This window comes from Lichenostomus cassidix, chromosome Z (assembly GCF_008360975.1).
Source record: "Lichenostomus cassidix isolate B80296 chromosome Z, HeHo_3.0, whole genome shotgun sequence".
NCBI lineage: Eukaryota > Metazoa > Chordata > Aves > Passeriformes > Meliphagidae > Lichenostomus > Lichenostomus cassidix.
The window spans coordinates 45447662-45472426 of record NC_139511.1 but is presented as its reverse complement, the minus strand read 5'-3'; the positions used below and the strand labels follow the sequence as shown (position 1 = coordinate 45472426).

The window sequence follows — 24765 nt, the reverse complement described above, 5'->3', positions numbered from 1 at the left end:
GAAGCATAACAGACAGAACTGGAACTGTGAATTAATGAAACGGAATAAAACACTTTTGTCACTTACACCAATTCTTCCATTTAGGCAGGACATAATACATTGTGGATGTGTTTGTACCTTTCACATAACGTTTTCTTATCACATTCAAAATAATTTCTTGACAATTATGCCTGTTTACCAAGAGCCTTTTTTAATCTCCAATTATATGGAGTCTATGGAAGTACTGTGTTCTTCTAAGCTCCAGAATCACAAGGCACTCACCTTCACAAGTGTATTTCTTAAGGTGTATGACCAGAAAAATATTATTTTTTATTTCTGAAATGTAATTCTCTTTCCACACCAGACACTTATGTCATTTGAACATACTGAAATGCTACCTTAAGCTCTTAACCTGTGAATAAGGTTTGTATTCACAAACTGAAAACAAAAGTCTCGAACGATAGAAAAGCAGAGATACTAATGAAATTGGGTGTGAGGCTACTGCCATGTGCTGAACAATAAAGAATAATAGATCAGTAAAGGAAAACCTTTCTTTCATAGTCCAAGAATAAAAAAATTTTAAAGCAAAGATAAAACTGAACTATTTAATATATTGTCCTGTGCAGTGTAATTAATACATTTAATTAAATTTATTTGTAATTAACTAAAATTTTTAAAATTTGTATTTAAATCATATTTAACTCATAGTTAAATCATATTTAAATCATAGTTAACTTTAGTTAACATATCACAAATTTACACTTAGTGATCTCTCTTAGCTTACCAATACAAACAAAAGAAGAATGTGAACGTAGAGAAATATTTCAGAAGTATTAACTCATATAAAACACCTTCCCAATACTGCAATGCCCTTTTATGTTTTTTGTCACTAGGACATTAAGTTTGTACTTGTTTGTGCTTGTTGTGCATTTATTACAGAAATAATTATACCTTATTTATAAAGGAGGTTAATATTACAGTAATTTTAAAATGTCTTGGACATCATGGCTGGTGTCTTATTACAATGCATGAGGCATAAATACGTGTTCTCTGCTCTTGTATTTTTCTGTTTCAACTATTTTCAGTATTACATGTAAATGCAGGTGTACAATGGATTTTACACAAAATTTACCTATGCTAGGGAAAAGGCAGAAGATTGAATAAGACTTTATTGTATTTCCCTGTGCAAAATATCCCTCATCATGTAATTACTACTCTTTTTTCAATTGAATACTATTCAAAATTTTCCATAGATGAACGTCAGTTTTTTTCTGTGTTTAGGAGCACAAACCAGAAATATGAAAAAATGTTTGGTTATATATTTATTTGAATTCCAGCCGCACTCTTCTCAACTGGATATTTAGTCAAACAGCTTGCAAAGAGTGTCACTGCACCGATTTGCCTACACTTGTTGATAACACTAAACTAATCCAAACATGCCTCAAAACAGCTGTGCGACCATCTAGATTAATTCTACCTCATTATTTTTTTTATTTTCATTGACAAGAGTATTTTCAAAAGCACATTATTATACCAGCAAATAATTTCCAACATGCATTTTGTCCATTATGGGACCACTAACTTCCAAATACATGTACCACTCTGTTTATAAGAGAACTAAGAAGGAGGAAAAAAGTGTACTTAGAAATAGAGCTAAGTGGCACGTGTTCAACTTTAGAACAAACTTAAAGGTATCAATTTATCACTTTATTATTATGCATGAATAAATTTAGAAGCAGATTAGTGGACTATGGATGCAAATAAATTGATTTGCATGTAATCCTTGCAAATGAAAATTTGCCTATCACACTGAGTAGCTATGCAGTCAGATGTTGAAAGATTACTCTCCTAAATGAAGGCGTAAACCAAGTGTTTTTTCAATTAAATGTTGCAATAATTTATTACTAACTACCAAATAATAAGAAACCAGTAGAATTCATAAATGCATTAGCTAAATAGAAAACAGATGGCATTATTTATTAGAGGGCCACAGTTATCTCTTGGGTTTACAAAGCTCCTGTGATTGCTTTGCAGATTTTTCTCATTTTATTTTAAGATTATTCCAACTTCTGGGTAATATTTCTGTGTACAAAATAGAGAAGTAATAAAAGTATATAACATATTTACAATAGATCGCACTGATATATAATGTAGACAAATATTAATTACCAATGTACTCAATATTTATAAGAACTTAATACAAAAAATTATTTAGGGAAATCTATATAAGAAAACACCTCAACTGATAAGCTGCTGTTTTCTGAAATTTGGAAATTATTGAGCTATCTTTTTTCAAGATGTAATCTTTTTTCAGTACAGAGAATTTTCATGTATCAAACAGACACCCAACACCCCCCAACCTGCCCCAGCTCTGCATCCTTCAATAGACTATCAGCTTAATCTGTTTTCACAGAACTCAATGCAAAGGTCTACCACCAATTCTCCAAAAGCCACACTGGAATCTTTAATGGTCTCTAACCACTTTCCACTAAATATAAGGGGAGTCTTTCCAATATTTCCTCTCTTGGCATCCTGTGTTTGGCTGGATAGAGTTATTTTTCTTCCTAGTAGCTGATAAAATACTGCATTTTTGATTTAGGATGAGAATAATGCTGATAACCCACTGATGTTTGAGTTGCCAATAAATAGTGCTTACCACAAGGCAAGGACTTTCCACACACCAGTCTATGACCAACCCTCCACCAACCCTCACACCAAAGAGACTGGGAGAACACAAGAAGCTGAGAGGAGACATGACCAGGACAGATGACTCCAAGTGAGCACAGGGATATATCACAACATATAGTGTCATGCACAGCATATAAACCAGGGGAAAAGCTGGTAGGAGAGCTGTTGCTGAGGAATTGGCTAGGCATCAGCGTGGGTGGTAAGAAATGTCAGTATACATCCCTTGTTTTGATTACTTTTGTAATTATTCTTCTTGTTATTATTATTATTATTGCTGCTACATTATTGCTATTATTATTGTTTTCCCTTCCTTTTCCTATTAAACAGTCTTAATCTTTGCCCATTATATTTTTTTTTTCCAATTCTTTCCCCCATCCAACTGGGAACCAGGGGGTAGTGAATGAGCAGCTGTGTGGTGTTTACCTGCCTGCCAGGTTAAACCATGACACTCTTTTAGTAATTTCCTTCTTTGTCGAGACAGCAGAATCACACAATTTGTCATTCTTATGAGAAAGAAATGTCACTGTTATGTAGGTGCCTGGACAGATTAAGATAGTAATATGTAGCTATTCTTATCTTTTGGTCTCAAAGCATTTTCCAAATGAGCACAAACATACATACATATTTATATGTATGCAAATTTATGTCTATGTACCTATATTAAAAAATCTACACAAAACCTTTTCTTCAGAAGAAGAACACTCAGCATTTTTTCAGGAAAAAAAATACATAACTGAAACTCTGTGCTTAATTTTTATTTTGCTTTTGTTTTACCTGTCAACAGGCAGCCATCTTCTGATATTTTTATGCTGAAGTAATTCTACTTGATTCCTGGAGGGATTGCTAGGGTTACATTCCTTTCGTAATACAGGGTTTCAGACTTTGAAGTAGAACTGAATGCTGACAAGGTGCTCAAAAGACCGTATGAGTTATGAAAAAACATATTAGTCAGTTGAAATTTTTCTTTTTTATACATGAACAAAATGTTTGTTATAGGATATTTAGTCTGTGAGAAGAAGCTGTTGTGTATGTTTGCATAAACGAATGTACTTTATATTGGTCTGCATATGGTTTGGTCCATGCATTCATTTGTTTTTATCTTTGATGTCAGTTACTCTCCTTTCGTTTTGTGCAAATTCTTTTTCATAGGAACACCAATACCGGAAAGACCTAGAACAGCAGTAAATTCATTAAGGATTTTATTAAGTCAGCTAGTCATCAGGTACAATTCATCAATTGCACACACCTTTCTGCTCTATTTTTGCTAAATGCATCTTCTCTGGAATTTAAATTATGACGAAAAAGTGGCTGACTAATCTGAATTTCTCAATTTATTCATGTTCAATAAAAAGCTGTTCATCAGCTTAAACTCAGCTATGAGTTCAAATCAAATTTAAACCACCTGGGAGTAAACAAAATTGCTCTTCTTCCCTAGCACGTCAGCTGTGGATAAAAATAACAAGCATATTTCCAAGGAGCTCAAGATTCTAAACCTCTGTTTCTACCAACAGATTTTACTGAAATGACTTAACGATTAGAAAGAAGCACCCTGGGTGCATTTTAGATTAAATATTTTGATCCATGATTAAAGAGAACAGAAAGAAAAATAGTGGTAAGGTCCTATTTGCAGATTATAAAATGGTTTTGCTTTTCATTAAAGTCAGTATTAACTAAATATTCATTGCACACAAATTTTAGATTGTGCTGTCACACTTGCTTGACTATTTTTCAGTATCTTCATCATCCTCTCTCTCAATCTTCCTTCCATTTACAGACCATGTACAAAGCTTTACCTGGAAAAACAAGATTACTAAAATTATTGGAGTAGACAGGTGTGAGATGTGAGGCCTTGGCTACAAAATACACAATCTAAAATAATGTTTAGCTAGCTACCTATTTAATTAAATACTATTTTGTGTGAATTCTGTTTAATTCTGACAAGATAGCTCTGTTTAAAACCCTAGAAAAAAGACAGTGTGATTGGACAAGCCAATTGTCAGGACCCTTTTAGGACACTAAAACTGCTTACTCATCGAGACACCTCTGATACAGTGCAGCACTTTACACTGGACTCCTGCTGCTGAGAAATTGCTACGTGTGAAAGAGGCAGTAGGTGCTCCCTCACTGCAGGAGCTGCTCTCAAGCTCAGACCATTATTCTTGGGCCTTGCCTGAGCTGTATTGAAGGTGTGCCTGATCACGTGCTCTGTCAATCTGAATTGACACAGAAGGATGAATTATTTTGAGGCTTGACATTGGATATTCTCTGTCTTTACAGAACTGATAAGCACTAGATTGTCACCAGTCCTGCTTTGCTCTTCTCATTTTGATATTGTAGAACTCTGCCCTTGACCTTACAGACATTGTCCTTTTGTCACTACTTGCTCCTGTCCTACCTTCACTTCTTAGCAGCCATTCTTGCTGCTCATACACTATAGATTGTTAAATTACAATTAATATATTTTTAGGTAAAGTATCCCAAATGTGAGATTTTGTTGTTGCAAGGAGTACACATGTGATGAGAGTCATTCCATTTCACTTGTTGTAAACAATTGGTTTTGTATGTTTTTGTATGGGTAATGGATGATAACAAAGTCTACATCTAGGCTGCTAGCACGTGAACTGCTGCAGAACATGAAATGCAGGAGATTCTCCTGTGCAACCACACTGCTTCATACCTGACAAAGATGTAACATAATATCCTTTTTGTTTTTATCTGGAAGGCTGTATCTGCCTTAGAGTTAGTCAGAATTTTTCTTTGCTGTGTAGTCATTCTTTTTAATAGAATACAAAATACACTGCTTTGTGGAGCAAAAGGTGAGCCAACAGTTGCAGCAGCTGTAGTCTCTGTCTCAAACAGTGCAATGACTCAACAAAGGAACAGGTTTTAACATGATGTATCACTAAGTAGATTATATGAAAGATGGTATAAAATTAAGAACACTCCTTTTATTTTTTTACCTTTTATACAATCTTCCTGCTCAAAAATTCTTATAGGAAAGATGAGTTCTGCTATGCTGGTGATATAAAGCTGTGTTTCTAATGGAGTTTATAATGCTGCAGCTCTTAAGGATTTTAGTGATGATCTCAAATCAATAATCACTAGCTCAATGCTAAAGGATGCTGACTCTTATACTGGAAAAAATAAAACACAAGGAAGGGAAAGAGAAGAGAAAAACCCAGCGACCTATCACTTACCTATCAGATAAATGGCAGGGATAGGATCAGAATTCATGTGATGCTAAGTGTCGTTGGTCAGGACTTTAGACAAATTATATTCTTTTATCCAGAAATGATCAGTGTCAATGAAATCTTTATCAGAAGAAGGAATTTTGAAGTCAGAAAACTAGAAAAATTCTTTTGCAGTTTCACAGTGTCATTGTAGTGAAAGCCAGCTATGCATTGTGGACATGAGACAGTTTAGTAATTAATGCCCTGATCACTTCTAAGGTGGGTTTTCGCTTTCACTCCAGATGGGAGAAACTTGAATTTTGATTTCCTGTATCTCAGTGGTTTTTAAAGCTCTAATACAAGCAAAGACCTTCTGAGATCTCACAGATAATATTTATCAGAAACTACATAGGGAGATACAATAAATCAGATAGATAGATTTTCTTAATTAAAAATGTAATGCCAAATGACATAATAACACTCATTCAAGTTGGTAGTAGTTGGTAGTTTCAAGTTGAGTAAATAGCAGAAGCTTTGAATAGAATCACAGCAGTTTATCCAAATCAAGTAACAAAAACATGCATGGCATTAATAATGTCTGCATATGTATATATATATAGATGTATCAGTGTCATTTTAATGACTGAACATGGAAGAATTTTTAGCATCTAATTTATGCTACACCATTTATTCTGCTTATTTACTTGAGTGTTTTTATGACAAATTTAAATAGAAACCTAAATATTTATTAAGGTCTGTAAATTATCTTGCTCATGATCTTAAAAGAAGCCAATTCTTTACGATGTTTAACTCCTAAGCCCAGAAATCAATAAAAAACAATTAGGAAAAAGTTTTTTTCTGCTAAAGAACACCTACTTTTCTTTTTTTTTTTTTTGCAAGAATAGCTAGCACCTGTGTGACTATTCAGCCAAGTTTTACATAATTTTGAAGTTAAACTTGCTCTCCTCTTGACCCGACATTAATGCCAATCAAATCAACAGCAAAATATGTCTTAGCCTTCTCCTGAATTACTGAAATTGTGATCATATATGAATTCAATAATGAAACATGATTTTACTAGACAGCACACACTCTATCAACATCAACCTTCTTCCCAGAGGAGACCAAACTGAAGAATCACTGCACCATTCATCAGCTATTTCTTGTTCTCCTTTTCTGCTAAGAATGAAACACAAAAAGCTAAAAGGTAACAAATTTAGGAATGCTTACAGAGAAGTTGGGTAATTTACTAGAAGGTGTGATTTGTTTCCTAATAGATTTATTCCCTATTAGAAAGGAGTTGTGGGAGCTTCACTGACTTTTGAAGGATAATGTTAACAGAATGCTGGTGACATTCAATCTGTTTGATCAAACAGCTAGGTACCTATGACCTTGGCTTGATCTTGAAAATGCGTTAGCTGTGGTTAAATGGTAAAAGGCATTCTGAATTTGGTAAGCAATGTTCTTATGGAAGTTGTCTTCAGTTACATTTCCTCAGTACATCTGTTCTGATTAGTAATAGAGTTCTTGTAATAATTAATGAATGAAATACTGATTTATCTTCTGACTGTGTTTTTCATACATCTTAGAAGCAGTTTCATTAGTGGCCCATATGCACTAAGCATTAATTCAAAAATTTGTAATGGCTCTCTGTTTTGCCCTACTCTTGACTATCTTGTGGAAATGTACAGACATCTTGATTTGACTTACAGCCTGATTTAGTTTTTCTTTAAATACGGCTATTTATAGGTGGCTTGAGTGAACCACTGGCCTGCACAGCATATATCTAGCCTAACAGTCAGCTCTATCCTCTCTTCAGCTTCCAAGGATGTGCCTAAAAGTCATCATGTTTATGTTTTTGGATTTTATAAATACAGCCTACTTCAGTAGGTGAGCAGATTTGCTTTCTTTCAAACACATCATTCTGAAAATGCATATATGAATTATGTCAAAACTTAATACTTCAACTAACGTTACATCATGTTGCCAAAATGAGGTGTCATAAAGCAGAAATAGCCAGAAATAGAAATGTGGAGCTCAACCATCTTAGAATAGATACATTAGAAACATAGAATTCCTTAAAAATATGTTAATACATTTTTCTTGCTTCAATTGTAAATTATTTATCTCTGTGTTTGCTACTTCTGTGGATGAGTATTCACAAAGAACACCAAGTACAACCATATTATTTTTCTCTCCAATGATAATAGAATTATGTATTGATATTTTTGTAAAATCAAGTTAATGCCTTAAGCAAAAGTTTATTTGTTTAACCCAGCAAACCATATTAATGTTCCTGTTTATGGACATAATAGAAATTCATAAGAATATTATTGTGAAAAAAAAATGCTTCTACTTTTATTACCTCTTTTATTATTCAATGAAAATATGTTTCTCTATGGGAGTAGCAAGCATGGCTGCTCCCCAAAGACAGGCAAAGGAATGGATGCTTCTGATCCCCACACACCCTAATCTGAAAAAGCCAAGGTGGTCAGCTGTCATTTTGACTCATCTCAGAGCAGATAGGTGCCCTGTATATGCTCCTCCAAAGAGTAGAAAGTGGGTGTTACAGGCTGCACTGCCAAAATAGATGTGCCTTAATTCCTTCTTCTCCAAAACCTCTGCCTCTGATTTTTTACCCATGAGAGAGTCAAGAGGATTCTGTCCCTCTTGTGTACGTGAAAAGAAAAAATCTGGAGAGAATCAAGTGAACTCTGGGTGTTCACACCGACAGTGCCAGTTAAGAAAACTTCCAAGCATAACCTTTAAAGGAATACATATTTTAAAGCAAGCTTTCTCCTTAATCCTAGTGATACATGCTTTCTTTACATACTGTGATAGAGAAAAAATAAAAAAAGACAAAAAATGTTCTACAAATCCACGTATTGTTAAAGAAAATATTCTTGGGTTTGGTGTTATACTCAGAGAAAATTCCTGCCACCCCACAGCCAGGGAATATATGGTATCATTTGCTGGTTCCAAAACCCATTAAATCAAAATAGGATTTTAGTTCAGGGAACGTATTAGTGAGGGAAAGTTTTATCTTGCTACCTACTGTCAGTTTTAGTGTAGTTCTTTGCAAAGATTGCAGAATGGTGTATTCTACATAAATTATAGAGTCTGTTATTGGCACTATGACACGCGTTTCCATTTACTTCCCGTTGTCTTGGCAGTACAACTCTATTGTGGCCTACTCATATGTAATTGTATTTGCTTTTCACCTGCAGTGCATTTGATTACTAAGATTCTTTTTAGCATTTTTTTGTAGATGAAAACATGAATTTTTTGTCTGAATTTTGTGTTTTGTGTAATTATAAACAGCAGCATGTAAAACCTTCATGCTGGAAAAGCAGGAGCTGAAGAATAATAAAAATTACAACTGAATATCTCTTCAATGAATGCTTTTATACTAAAAATAAAAATGTCTGCATTCAATAAAGTAGACATGTTTCAACTTATAATTTCAAAGTGTAAACTCCCCTAAACTTCTCCAATCTACACCCATAATATATTCAACAGAATATACCCATACAGCAGATCTGATGTTCATTACATAATCAAAGCATACACTTAATGAAATGACTGAGCTGTTTCCTAACTCTGCTCACAAAGGAAGATTACTTTATTTTTCAGTATTTTTCAGCACAACTTCTGCTGGGATATATTTTAGATATAAGATTGCAATGATTGTTTACTTCTGCCTCACAGATGCTTCTCTGTTAACCAAAACGCGTTCTTATATGTAGAGATAGTTGACGAAAAGAAAGGACCTCATTGTTTTTTTCTCCCTGACAGATACGTTTCCAAAAACCTTGAAGCCTATGCTTTGACGTTCATTCTTCTTTCATTGACTAAACTATACTTTAGATCTCAAAGCAATGCATACACATAAGTATTCAAAAAGTGTATTTTTCAGCACCTCGTATTGTATATACAGCACCTTTTTCATCAAATATTTGACTATGACATTTTAAAAATAAAGTGCATAGCAAAATAAAGCAAAATATGACCCTTTAGGTCTAATGGGTTAACAACACAACACAACACAACACAACACAACACAACACACACAACACAACAACACAACACTGTTTTACTCTTTACCATATATTTATCTATAAATTAATGAATTTAGTGTCTTTTTGTGCAATGATTACTACTATCAGTCCCAGTAGTAGACCTTCCTACTTTGACTGTTGGCAGCTTCCTTGATACAGTAATAATATTTTGGGCAAGTTCTTTTCTGGGCTGTGTGGTGAACCAAATAAAAAGAAGGAAGAAAATGATGAACAGGTTCATCTGATGGTGACATTGAAAGAAATATCTAACTTGCCTAAATCAATTAACCTGCCCAGTGCTAATATGATGTACATTTTCTGTTTCCAGCTGAACTAAACTTCTGTTGATTCCTGGAATAAAAGACAGTGAAACCTAGAACATTTTAGGAATGATAGCCAGCTAAGTCACTGCAAACAGCTTCTTTAAGAGGTGAAATGGAAATAAATGTACAAATGAAAAAGAAAGAAAACATCTTCTGCACAGTAATGTAAACCATAAAAAGCACATCCTTTTTAATAGAACTTTATGATGCCTTTTTATGCTGACTGCAGAGTCTGTTCAAAGTACCTACGAAAATAAATTACAAACTGCTTGGTAATTTTTTCTACTATTTTGTGGAAATTAAACTTTTTGCTAACTGCATTTATAGTGGGTTTTTTTCCCATACTGGTGGAATACAACATTCAGCAAAGATTTTCTTTGATGAAAATAAGAAACAGTAATATTATTTTCATTATTTATAGCAAGTTGCTATTGTTCTCTTCCTACAGACTGTGGTTCAACAGTTTGTTTACACCCCCTATGAGTAGGTCACAACTGAAAAAAAGATCTTGGTCTGTGTTGCCTTCTGTCCTAGTTATTTGTTCCAATTTCTGCCTTAATTTCTGTGCAGTAAGTTTATCTTACTGAGGCATTCTTTTGTTGTTGTTGCTATTGCCAACAGCAGGGACATAGTTGGAATGTAGAGGGGAACTGGAAATACAGAACAGTAGATTTAACTGTTCTTTGTGACAGGTTCCAGTGCTAGAACAGCTAAAACCAAAACCTGAAAATTTGCCTGAAATTATACTTTATTTATATCCATATTTTTGTATACACATATAAATAGAAATGTATACATTTTTTATCCAGATGGTTACATACGTGAACTTGTGGAAGTATGCCTGTTCAGCTCCCAATATATGAAGATTTGACATTTGCTCAAACTCTACCAAATTGCATCTCAAATATAATCCAGTTGTATAATCTTTTAAATTAAAAATCAAAACTTAATTATGAACAGATATAAAGAATAATGACTGATAAAAACTTCCATCAAAAACAAAAAGCTGAAAGCAATTGAAAGTTTCAAGGTTTCAAAGCTTTGGAAGGGTTTAAGTAACATGTTTTTATGCATTGTCATAAGTTTTAAAAATCTTGCAGTAGGAAAACGTGAACCTGTAGACAACCAGGGAGGTTGAAGACACCTAATTTGACAGTTAACTTCTATATAGTTAATGTGAAATCAGGGAACTCATTCTGAGATTTCCAGTTTGATTTCTCATTCCTGGAAGGTTCCTCCTTTTATCTTCTGCTCTTATTTAACTTCACTATACCCTATTGTTCTTCAGAAGGAATTTTAAACAACTGAAGATACTTCTGAAAAATTATTAATTAATGCTTAAGGCATGTAAAATATTTTATTTCATGGTCTCACAAGTCAGATCATGAAGAAAAAAAACCATATACCTTATCTGCTATGTAAATTTTTTTCAGTTTATGACAGCAAGCCACCCATACTTATGTTTTTCTATCTCAAATTTCTCTGGGGAAAAGGTGGATGAATAATTACACAACAACAAAAAGTTATTAAAACTATTTTCAACATATCAGAAACTTATAGGCTGCAGTATTATTTAAAAAATATTTCTGAATACAAATATACCAACCTCTGCTTTATTGCATTATGCCATCAAAATAAAATGTGTTTATTTTCTCTTTCTTATGACAAAAGCTATATGAGAATTAAACATTTGCATACCAAGATGATAACTAATGGTCTTTGAAAGGTATGGGAAGATAATGAGTTGGTTTGAGTTATAACAATGAATCGGGGTTTGGTCTTCTTTACCTTAAAGGCAACAATTCAATCATAACTATTGTCTGAAATATAGTTCCACCATGTCAACTTGCTTTGGCATGAGATTAGAAATAATTTAACTACAGCAGTGATTTAGGGGGGCAGAAGTTACTAATTTAGGGGGGGCTAGAGTCTGAATAAATATCTTTTGGAACAAATTTAGGAGGCCAGAGGTTGGGTAATGATTTACTAGAGGCTACTTGCTGAAACAATATATCGCCTGCTTAACGGTTTTTGCACTTGTCAAGCAGAAGGGGAGGATGCAAAGTAGAACATGGGACTATTGATAAAAACCACTGAGTGTGACCGAACATCCTGCTCTTGGACCCCAGACCTGGTACAAGTTAGTTCTAAGGCTTGGACTTGGACCAAGAACCAAGGGAGCACACTCAAGGGAACGGTGAAGAGTTCATCCTGAGGAAGACTATTGACTTCTCCCCTCATTAATCATTCAGGACCCTCACCCACAATTAATCCATGACACTGCGCTTGCACGAGCATATTTAAATGAGCTTTGAACTCATTATGATACGGAGTGGGGATAGGTAATGAATATGTATAGGGGCTTTGTTGAACTTTATGCACATGTAACCTGTAACCTAATATAAACCAAGTGAAGTGCTGCTGATGGTGTGCATGCCTTTGGAGGGGCTACCCCCCATGCACCCCAGCTGGAATAAACGCTTACCTACTGTTGCAGTGGATTGGCCCCGTATAATTCCCTGCTTTTGTCCAATTTATGATTTATGTTCCAGAATGTTCCCCCAGCAAAACATTTCATTGGTTTAAAGCTTTGTATCCTCCCTTGCAGTATGGTCACTGGTTTGTAACCCTGTCCTTCCCCCTTGGACCTTCCCTGATTGGTCATTCAGGGCTGGACACGCCCTGTCTCCCCCCCCACTGTGCAGCCTTTTGTTCAGGGGTTTTGTGTTCCAGATTCCCGCTGCCTCGCTACCGACCCCTGTTCTCCACCCTGCTTGCCTTCCCTACGATCCTACAATAAACCTGCTGGAATCCTAAACGCAAGAGCCTGCGCCTCCTTCATTTCTACTGCTTTCCTAAGGCGTTACCATCCCCCTGGGCGCACCACCCACCCGTGTGCCGCTGCACATCCGGACCGTGTTCAGCACGACCGATCGCCTTTCGTTGCTGCTTTTCGGCGTTCATCCGCTTTTCGGAGGGCAAAGCAGCAACCTACTTCATAACTATTTGAGTTTTGGAGTCAATCCGCACCTCAGCTGTTACCTAGAACAAATTATAAATGGCCAACCCATCCATGGTTTCCACTTAGTATCTTGAGTAGGTAAGAGTTGAAAGGAGATCCTAACCATTCACTGTCATTAATGACATACAAAGACAATAGAGGAAATGTGGAATTATGTCCTCTCTAGCACTAATATTTCTGACTAATGTGTGTGTGTGACCAGTCTGTAATCCACTCAGAGGACTTTCAACTTTCCTTTCTGGGTTAATGCATAAATAGTGTTTTCTGTGCTTGAGTCAGGTCAAATCAGGAAAATACTAATAGAACTTTGAAAAATAAGAAGATTCCTACTTGCACACAGAAAGTATTAATAATGTAGATAGAGAAAAAAAAAGAGTAAAAATCCCATGAAATTGAGATAGATAAAAATAAGCAGAGAAAATGCTGCTGAAGAGAATAAGGTATTTTAAAGAATTTGTATGCCTAGAAAACTTGACTTCTGAAACACCTCAGCAGTTAAGGAATCTAGCTAGGTTAGTTCTGGAAAGTGTGGCATTTTATTTTGAAGAGGGATGAGGTTATCTCAAAATTTCATTTACTTTTTCCTTTGCTTTCTAACTGTCATTGATAAAAAAATCAACTACATGGTTAGTTAATGCATGAGTTTATGCTTAATTGTGCAAAGTGCCATTATAGCATTTTAGTGACAATTTCTGTGTACTTAACAAAGCAATTTAAATTTTAATATTATGATTCTCTATTTTAATTTATGTATACAAACTGGATTTTGAAATTCCTACTCAAAGTCTAAGAGTGACCAATTGCTATTCTTATAGAATATGGTATAATAAGCAAGAAAGCAGCACATATTTAAGACTCTTCCTAAGTTCCAACTGTTTTATTCTATGTTGGTTCTTAATAAATTTTTAATAATATAACTAAAGAATATCTAAGGAAACACAGAAAATATCTGATCACAGTACTATAACACTTGTAATTTGGTATAACAGGAAGTAAACTGTGTGATAGATAAAAATCAAGGTCATTCCTACACAGAATATCTATCGTCTAACAGAGTTTGCAGGTAAACCAGGTTAATGCTAACATACACCAGATTTCTTTGTTCTTTTTTAATATTGCTCCAGAAAAACAGATTTTCAGTTTAAAAATAACCTCTTACTTCAAAGTCAGCAAGCACTGTGAAAGCACTAAGAGGAACTACTGAATAGCTATATCATTAATTATTCTACAAAAATGTGATTCCTTTAACTATAAGATCATCTGTCTTTCAGACAATAAGCATTGCCACAAGGTATGCAGAATTGATTTATGAGGAAAATTTCTTTTCTGGGGAAGGTGACAGGCTTAATAAGGGATGAGATTTTAAGAAGACTCTAATTAATGTAATTAAATAATTACCCCTTAACTATCAGCCATGTAAACTAAAACTCATATTGTCATTCCTCATAAAGCAACAAAACAAGACAGTCCAAGGGTAAAAAGAAATGATAATGCAATTTCCTAAAAGGCAACTTTATCAAGCTTTTCTACCTGCTCAAAAGGGATACTCTACACTATATATGTTCAAAAGGTAAGCTGTGAATTTCTGTCTCATGCAACTTTATCCCAGAACTGCTGGACAGCTCTTGCAGTGATGACACACATTCTGAAGACTTTTCTAGGCTAACTCACGACTCTTTTCCTAATAAGTCCCTATATGAATTTTGATTAGGAGTTAAGGGCTTGCTTCAGCAGCAGCAAGATACCATGGGTAGTTTTATGTATATCCATGAAAACTAATCAACACTATTGCAATGAGGTCCAGTCTGGATACAATGTGGACATGAAGTATGGGTTTTCTGAGGCAAAAAATGTGTATCACAGCCTAAATATTATTTCTTCCAAGTCAATATAACAATTATGAGACTACCAGATAGAGGTGTTCTATCCACACTATTTTCAAATGAAATGTCAGCAGGCCTTGGCCGAGGTCATGTTGCTGGAACCCAGAGGGAAGATTAATGTCTAGGAACAGGTGAGAAAATATGTACATTAAAAATTTTGATGAAATTCTGACTACAAAATACATGTCCACATGCTCTGTGCAGAAGCAGATAAAATGTTGTGCCTAAACACTTTGTGCACATGTTTAACATGAAGGATTTTGGAAATTAATGGACTCCATTAGCAAAGCTTTGCTGCTGTGTCCTTTGAAAATATGAAAGTCTCCTCTGCAGCAGTAGTTTTGAAGATTTATTTTTTTATTTTGGGCTTCTGTCATGATAAGAGGAATGGAAGCTCTGTGTATCCAGTACAAAATGTCAGGTTCTTATGTATTTAAGTCAGAGGTTAATAAACTGCATTCTGTGTACTGAAATCAGCAGCAATGAGTTTGAATGAGTACGGAGTTTCTTGATGTCTGGCAATGAAAAATCCTCTATACTCAACCAATGTTTCTTCTGACCATCTCTGAAATGCAAAGAAACCACTTTTACCAGACAAGTACATGCAAGTACATACATAAATGGGTATGCCTAATCCCTGTTAAAAGACTTGCCATGAACTTCCAGACTGCAGACACGTACTTCTACAGATGATCAAGAGTCATAGGATTTTTTTACAATGCTTTACAACTAGTTAAAAAAGGGGAAAAAAAAAAAAAAAGAGTGAAAGAAAAGTCCATTCTAGCAGGAAGAAAAGAACACAGACATTTAATAATACATTTGTCTAGGATTTCCCAGTCAGAAAATTGTTGAATTATAATATTATTTGGAACACTGAAACCTTCTTTTCCAACAGGATAATGTGCTCTGATTTCTAAGTTATTTAACTAAAGGAACAAAAATAATGTTTCATAAGGATTAAACCAGATGCATATTAAGTACTAGTCACACATAAAATCATTCCACTGGGAAAGATTCACTAGCTCTTGTGGTAAACTAAATTTGTCATGAACCTCAACCTATTTTATATTTTATATGCTGTACTGTACCCCAGTCCCAGTCGAGACAAAACATGATTTCTCACTTGGACTGGCATTTCTTTTCTTCTGACTATCTGATTAATTTTACAAATAATTTGTCAAGGTTTATTTTCAGTACATTTAATATGGATTTTGTTGAAAAAATGTGAAGGTTTTTGTCTCCGTTATAAAAGAACACTAGAGCACTTACTTGACCTTTTACTCGATAGTTGCAGTATATATCTGTTGGAGAAAAATGGCTACTATTGCCTAGTATAAATTATTCATCTTTAGCTTACTAGTTCATAGGTGACAACTGTAACATTACACTACACATAACTAACTTCTATTACCCTAGAAGTTAGTGGCATTGTGGTTACAAGAAAGAAACTTTGCAGGTATCTCTCAGACTTGGAATACTCACTGTGATAATTGTTACTTATTATAAAGTATTTTTAGAAGTGCTCTTGTTTCATTGTAGAACAGAAAATACCCTGTTCCACAGCACAGTAACGGGTAGGTCTGCCAGGTTTTCTTACAGTACGGGTAAATGTTTTGGTTTTTTTTTTTTAAATTTCTATTAACTTCTTAATAACTTAAATTCTAGAACAGTGGTAAATTTAAAGGCCCACACTTCAGAGAACAACTGGACACAAGAGTGAATTTCCCAGCTCCTTTAAAGTAGAAGTCAAATAACTGCTCTGAGATAAAATGTAAAATAAGATCTCTGAAACGGCTGAAAAAGTTTAAACAAATCTTCATAACAAACGGCAACTAATTTCCTTCTTCTATGTATCTTTTTTATCTGCAGTTCAAACATATGTAAAGATATTCTATATAAACTGTGTTTTCAATAAACTACTTTAAAAGTCTTATACAAATTTATCTCTGAAAAAGATGACAAGTTTATATTATACAATGAACTGATCAGGTACAAGCTCTGAACTGGGTTGCCATTAGTGTGTAAAAAAGAAAATTACCCTCCTGCAGAATACCAGTTCTTCAGTCATTGTGATATATGTTACTTCACCTATGAATAATTTTTTTTTTATATAATTTTTTATATATTTTCTAATTTTTTTATTAATATACCTATGTACTAATTTTAAACCAAAGAGTCCAGTGGTTTAAAAGTAGTTAGAAGTCTAGAAATTTTTGTTCAGATGGAATTTCTGTTTCAGTAAGACAAATTAAGTTAGCTCTCTTCTTTTACTGAAGTGGAAAAGAACTCTATCTAGTTTAACCCATACCAGATTTCTAGTCTGTGGTTTGCACTGCCAAACACAGCAGAGGGAAATTCTACTTTGGTTTCTGTTGTTCTAGCAATTCCTAGAATTTGTTTCATGACTAAAAAAAGCAGTTATTTCTGCTTTGTGTGAAACCCATCTTCCAAAGTACAGGCACCAAATAAAATCAGACTTGAATGGCACTATGAAGTGACTCATAACCAATTATTTTCATTTTTAAATTAAAAAAATAAGAATAAACTTAAAGGTAAAGTGGATAATTGTTTTGTTATTTTTGTTTGGTTTTATTTTGTATTAATGCTGGATAAAATCAGCTTCCCAGTTTGTATGGATGGAGTTGAATTACTTAGGAAAATTCAAAGGAAAATTCAAAGGAGGCTGTGAAAGATGCGTTACTGTTACTAGGATATACTCAGAACAAACCAGGATTTGTCTTATGTTCACATCTTTTCCAGTTTCATATATACTTGTTAATGCAATAATAATTTAACTTATCTCCAATTATTTTCAGAGGCTGAGGTATTTCCCCAGGTAAATAAAAAAACTACCAGTAGTGAATTCTGCCAAAAGAAAAAGCAGGTATTGTGGTGTCATTTTTCTTTCTTACTTTTACTTGCCTTTAATAATTAAAAGTCTTTCAGATTGATAGTCTTGCAGGCATTTCTACTGAAGTCAATAGAAATGCTCACATTTGTAAATTATTTTGACAGAAGGATTTTTGATTGTTTTACAAAAATAGAAACAGGTTGTGCATAGCTGAAGTGTGAACCTGTCAGTGTTTATGCAACATTTTACTGTTGAAAAGGATGAAAAAGTGTAACTTTTTAAATAATGATTTTATTTAGGAATATAAACTTATTGGACTCACTTCTATAACTGATTCTGTTGTAATTGGTACAGGTTCACAGATGGTCTTTCGTTGAACACAAAACTTGGGAACATTTTGGTAGTCAAAATATTATCTAATCAGCATCTCTCATTAGTTAAAACCCTTGTTTTGGTAGCTGGCATTCCAACAAAATACATTTTAAACTGATCTTTTAATTGAATTTTAAGTTCATCATTGATTAAACTGGATGGCATAATCTGATCTAACATTTTAATCACACATTATTACAATTAAATGGAAATTGAAGACATGGAAGCTGTTAAAGAATCAATTATAAAAGGTGATGGAGGCAAAAGGGAGGTGGGGGAAGGGAATCCATAAAGCAAGACCTTTATAAGAGTCACAATTCAGCAGGAGCTAAGGAAAGGCATTTTCTTTTCCTAGGAAGGTAAGAGATTTACCTGTGAGGATCAACAAGACTACAGAGGATGGTTAAAAGAGATATTTAGTAGGTATTTCAGACTGATGGTACCTGAGAGAGTTGCAATCACAACGTAGCAGCAGATTGAAAAGTGAGAGGAGGTCAAGTGGGACTTAAGGTAATAGAGGATGAAAGGCACAGTGACTGCTTGAGAACGTGGGTTGGAAGGAATTCAGAGAGCAACTGACTCCTGAAGGATTAGCATTACAAGCATTGTGGTAAGGTGTCAGGATACCATTGGTGAGATAAAGGCATAAGGAATGGCTTCACCTGGGACACAGAGCAAATTCAAGGCATACAGGCTACAGAAGAAACAAAATAGATATCAATAAATTGTATTCAGGGCTTTTTTGTTTATCTTTGTTTGTCTGAGTTTTTGTTAGTTTGTTTTTAACGACACTGCTGTTCTCCAAAGTGACAACATCTCTATTGTCAGGCTGCTTGGATAAAGGATAATTTCCAAAGACACAGAGAAGTGGGTGAGCAATGTAGGTAGCAGAGGTGAGGGCAGGACACAGTACAAGATCCCCAAGTGTACACCCAGAGTCAGAGCAGACTTGTCCTGTGTGTCCCAGGTGAGCCCAGGAGGCCACATTTATAAATATATTTACATGTTTGCACATTTTCCACTAATGGTCTTTAATTCTACCAGAGCATGCTGACTTATTCAAATGTAAATTGATCCACATTAAGCTTCTGGGATTCTTGTCTTGAGAGATAACTCAAGAACTAAAGAGCAACTAGCAACTGTTTTCATCAGAATAATATCCTTCTAACAGCTCAAGGGGCATCTTTTCCTCAAAACAGATTCTGAGTCAGTTGATGCTGATACCACATTCAGGTTTTAAAGTTTAGCAGCAACGTTTCATACAGTTTTCTCTGAAATATGAAAGACCCAGCAAGTCATGAGGACCACCAAGACTCTTCATATGTGAATGAACCACAGAACTAACAGTATATAATGCTATACGGAACAAAAGGAATGCATTTCATAGATTGAACTATTGAGTTGATTTGCAAAAGAAGGGCTGGGTTTGTGAAACTACTGAATTTCTGAGACAAATAACCTAGACTAGGTTAATATTGAGAAGAATAATGTTAAATTACATTTCAGTGATGACAAAACAAGCCCAGTCAATTTTATATTTGTTATTTATGAATATTGTGTATCTGTATGTATGCACACAATTACTATGATTTGACATGCACTTATATCTACCATGCTATATAATGTACAAATACTACGTATATTATATATCTAATCATATACATGTTTATTCATGTATTTGTAACATTCCTAGCAAGTCACACTCATGCTTTGCTCCTCTGCTATTCCTTATCCTCACCTGTCACCTGACAACAATCAGGTTTTAAATGAAGATAATTTTGAAAAAAAGTATGACTGGAAAGAAGAGAGATCAATACTTGTCATCAAAGGACAAATCTAGTTTCTCAGTAAATCTGTCAAGAAGAAGCTTTACTGCTGGGCAGAATTTTAGCATAAAAATATTTTATGACAGAGAAAATTAACACCAGTCAATTACTGAAAAAGAGTTTTTTGTGAACATGGTCCTTATGCATCAAAGTTGGCAAATTGCAGAGTTTTTTCTTTCAGTAAATCATCAAACTGACTTTATCAAACTGAATCTTTACCATCTCAGTTTAAACTAGAACCAGTATTATTCTAATCCCTTACCAAACCTTTGCAATAAGGTGATCCATGTGCACTTATTACATATTTTTTACCAAAATCCAATTTGTCCAGAGACACTATGGAAGAAATGGACATGACAAATATTTAAAAAGAAGTGGACAAAATCTAGCACTTTTTGAGTACTTTTTCTTGGTCATGGTAGGAGAGCAATGAAATATAGCATAAAGCTGGTTAACCTTGTTAGTGGCTGATTTTCCTTACTTCAGGGAAATATTTTGATTTGGAAAAAGAAATGGCGAAGAATTCTAAGAATGAGGAGATACAGATGTATCAAGGAAGACAAATTGGTAGCAGAATGTAACCTAATGTGGAATATAATTGTCTTGTCTAAGACAGACAAATGAAGTGTAACTGGAAAACAAAGACAGGAGATTAAAAAAGGAAGCCAATAAACCCTGAGGGACTTGAACTATGTTGGATGATGAAAACTGATTGACATAGTACAATCCAATACATAAGATTGCTGCAGGATTGCATAAAAAATTACAGGTCATGTGGTCCAGAGGAACTGACAGAACACTCATACTGATGCCTATTGGATTTTTAACTTTTTTTCTTTTATATATCCTCTGTATTCCTTACACATATATTTGGAGCTCTGTAGCTTATTACTGCATTCGTAGCTAGTTTTCCCAGTAGTTTTGCATGCCCTTTCCCTAGGCAGGAAGATAAAACAAATTCCAGGGCTCCAAGCCCTGGGGGGTGTGAGGCCCCTGTACTATGTTGGTTCTTCCTGGGAACCAAGGTTGAGAACGGGATCTTCAAGACACATTTTCATAAACAAGGTACAGCTGGTACTAAGGGGTGGAGCCTCCAGAGAAGGGGCTTGACCTCAGGGGAATTGCATCACTACTTGTCCTCCTAATTGGTAGTTTTTATCAATAATGCTAATTACCTAAAACACATAAAACTGTATTCACCCCGGTGAGGTGGGTTTTTGTGGATATTCTTCCATAAATGTCCCTTGAGCTCCAATAAAAATCCACTTTTATAGTTCTGCCTATACTAAAAATATGTCAAGTTTCATTTCTAGGTTGAGAAAGGCATTGATACAAGACCCTTTTTTATCTTAGTAGATGGGGTAGCCTTGACCAATAGGTTTTTGGATCTCTTTAGCGGAATGCAGTACATTCTCAAATCTCAGTAAGAGTCTGCTTTTCTATAATTAAAAGCTAAACTCTAGCCATGACTGTGTACACCACAAGGTACTACTATATGGTAATACTAAAGAAAAAAAATAAAGCATTAAATAAGTACCATTTCAAACCCATGATATGGATATCTTCCTTAACACACCATCTTAGCTTCCAAATAAAAAATCAAATCCATAACATTGAAAATTATATGCTCATGTAGCCTTGTGAATATAACATTTGGATGAATTAATTTTATGTCTGAGTTACTTATGAAGACATGAAAACTTTGTTAAATTTTAAGAAATCGATGACTACAACTGGAAATTTTTAGACAGCAAAATGTTGATTTGACTGGTAGTACACTCAGGTATTTCAGGATTTTTTTTGTATTATATGTATTCAACTTGCTATGGAGTAGTTCGTACTTGTTCAAAAGCCTTAAGGAGGGCAAAAAGTCCTGTCAGTTTTATTCCCTTCACATCTGAAGAAATCACCATAAAAATAAAACTAATTCCCACCATTTCTGAAAAAAAAAAAAAAAAACCAAAAAACTGTTAGAGAAAAATATTCACCTTTTTCCCAAGCACAACATCTTTCTGTACCAAAGACACAAACTGAACTCGATTGTAATTCTTGCTCTCAGGGGAAGCTGCTTGCTATTTGGCAGCTCTTTGATTTGCGATTCTTTGATTTTGTAGCCTCTTATCTGTTTCATAATTCACACTCTCCTTGCCTTCCTTAGCAGCAAATGTATTTTATCTCAATGGCAGACCATGCTGAAAATGAAAATACAAGGAAAAAAAAAAGATGTGTCCTTTATGTTCTCCCTAACTTTTGCTTAGCACTTTTATATCCATTTTGATTCTGGATGGTTAGTACTCAGGTAGTGTCAGTCTCTACGCTTTTGGCACAACACAGTATTATACAATTTGGCACTTGTATTTGTCCCACTGTTGATAACTTTGAACTCTCCATGCGATTTCTGCTTTGTTTCTTCTGAGTATGTAGATAGCAAGATTGAGTGTTACATCTCAGAAGCTTGCAATGCTTGTTCAAGTTTGGTGGGTATTTTGTAAAACATGCTCAGGTATAAGAAGGGTTGCAAAGAAAACACTTCCATTTCTTTCTCTAGGTTGCAAACTTTAGGGAATTGCTAACACCCCTGCCACTTTTTACTGTCTTCTCATCTGAGGCAGAACAAAAGGTCTGTTTACACCTAAGCAAATTTTCCCAAAGTGTTCCTTTACCACAGAGCAAGAACAAACAATACCACTGAATGATTCTGTCCTTGCTCTCATGGAATGGGCTGGGCAATAGGTGGCCCTTACAGAAGTGACAGACTTTCTTAGATACAGACATAATATTTTATTGAAGGATAAAATAAACATTTTATTCTCTTCTCTTTTCACTCCTTATTTCACAAGATCCAAATTTAAGAACTGGATGCAAACTTTGATTATTTTTAAATCTAGGAAAGATGGAGTTTTTTATGTTTGAACTCACTGTTTGCCAACTACTTATCTTGTTAGGCATATTATGCAAATTATTTTTCCCATTTTCCCTAACAAAATGTGGTCATATAAGAATTGTTTTTGATAACTTCTGAATTAATAATAAATTCCTAGCAATGACACCAGAAGGAAGAACCATGCTCCTGGTATAGTAATAAAATGATTCTGCTAATTCATTTATGATATAGGAAGGATCCATAAATATATGAGTTCTGTGCCATTTTGAAGCAAATATTCTACCCACTGCCACTTCAAACTGATTCCATGAATCTCAGAAAAAAACCACAGAATCTTTTCATGATATTATTATTCAAAATCAACCAAACACAAAGCCCAACAACCTCAAAAAATACATCAAAAACATTTCCCATATTTCTAAACATCGAGCTTTCAACAATATTAAAAATCGTTTACTAGTATTAATATTTCCAGCTTTAATTAAATAAGTGTGGATTAATGCTAAGGTGATAAACAACCAGTTACTACAGAATTCTTTATATGACAAATTCTGTAATTTCTTCTGATAGGAAACCAGGAGAAACACAATAACATACTTTTTGCTACTGGACACCACGATTCTTGGCAGCAGCTATAAATGTAAATTAATGACATAGAACTATCAAAATTGAACTTGGGCTGGAAAGTACCATATACATGTGTATGAAAGGTAAACAGTATGGAACAGGCATCCTTGCAATAAAGCTTTAAAAATGATAAGAAACAGAAGCTATCACAAGTATCTGTGTATCCACCAGGGGGAAGTAGCAGTAACTTACTATTTTCCTAGATAAATGCTATATTATTAATATTTCTTGCTTGTATCCATCCACCTACTGAGAACATAAATGCACAAATGGAGCCTCAGTAGTTACTAGCCTTTAGCTTAAATATAAATTCATTGTGTCAGATTTCATGCTCCTCAATGACCTGAAATCAAAATAAGCACACATGCTCCTGAAGAGAAATAAATTTACATGTAAAATGTTGCAGATCATGTTAAATAAGTTATTAAAATAATATGCATATATTTTTATTTTTTGATCTGCTAGAATATCATAAAATACCTTCCACAGCAATAGAACTTTTTGTTAACACAGCTGATCTGTCTACATATTTAAAACATGAAACCATGTATTTTATTTCTTGAATAGAGCTCTACATTTCCATGTCAGTTTTTTTTCATATTCACAGTAATAATTTTTGAAGTGAGAGAGGAAGCATCTTGTCACAGATCAAAAAAATCAAACTTATGAATTTTATTTTATGTCGTGTAAATACAGGAATTAACCAGATGCTTATTAATTAAGTGTGGGCAGATGACAACAAGGCAGAATGGCACGTTGCACCAGCTGTGAAGACTGCACACAGCTTCTTTTCTCTCCTATCAGTCCATTTTCATATTATCAAGAAAACATTCCAAGTGTCAGAAAAGGTGTCAAAAGATAATAATAGTGAGAAGTAAGAATTTGTCTTTGCTGAAGCTTCAAAAACTTTTACCTGGTTTACATTGAAATCATGCTTCCAGGTGAGAGAAAAAGAAAGAAACTTAAGTTTTATAGCAATTCCAATCCAATATTTCCAATACTTTATCAGTCTTCATTTTGCAGTCAATGAATAAGATATTTATGAACTTGCACCACAAATAGTATGCCACCATGATAGAATA

General features: G+C 34.4%; 1 protein-coding gene across 1 annotated transcript in view; it reads right to left on the bottom strand.

Annotated features, from left to right (window-relative positions):
* PTPRD (protein tyrosine phosphatase receptor type D) overlaps window positions 1–24765 on the bottom strand; it is a 1173827-nt gene that overhangs the window by 974196 nt on the left and 174866 nt on the right. The gene's annotated exons all lie outside the window — the stretch shown is intronic.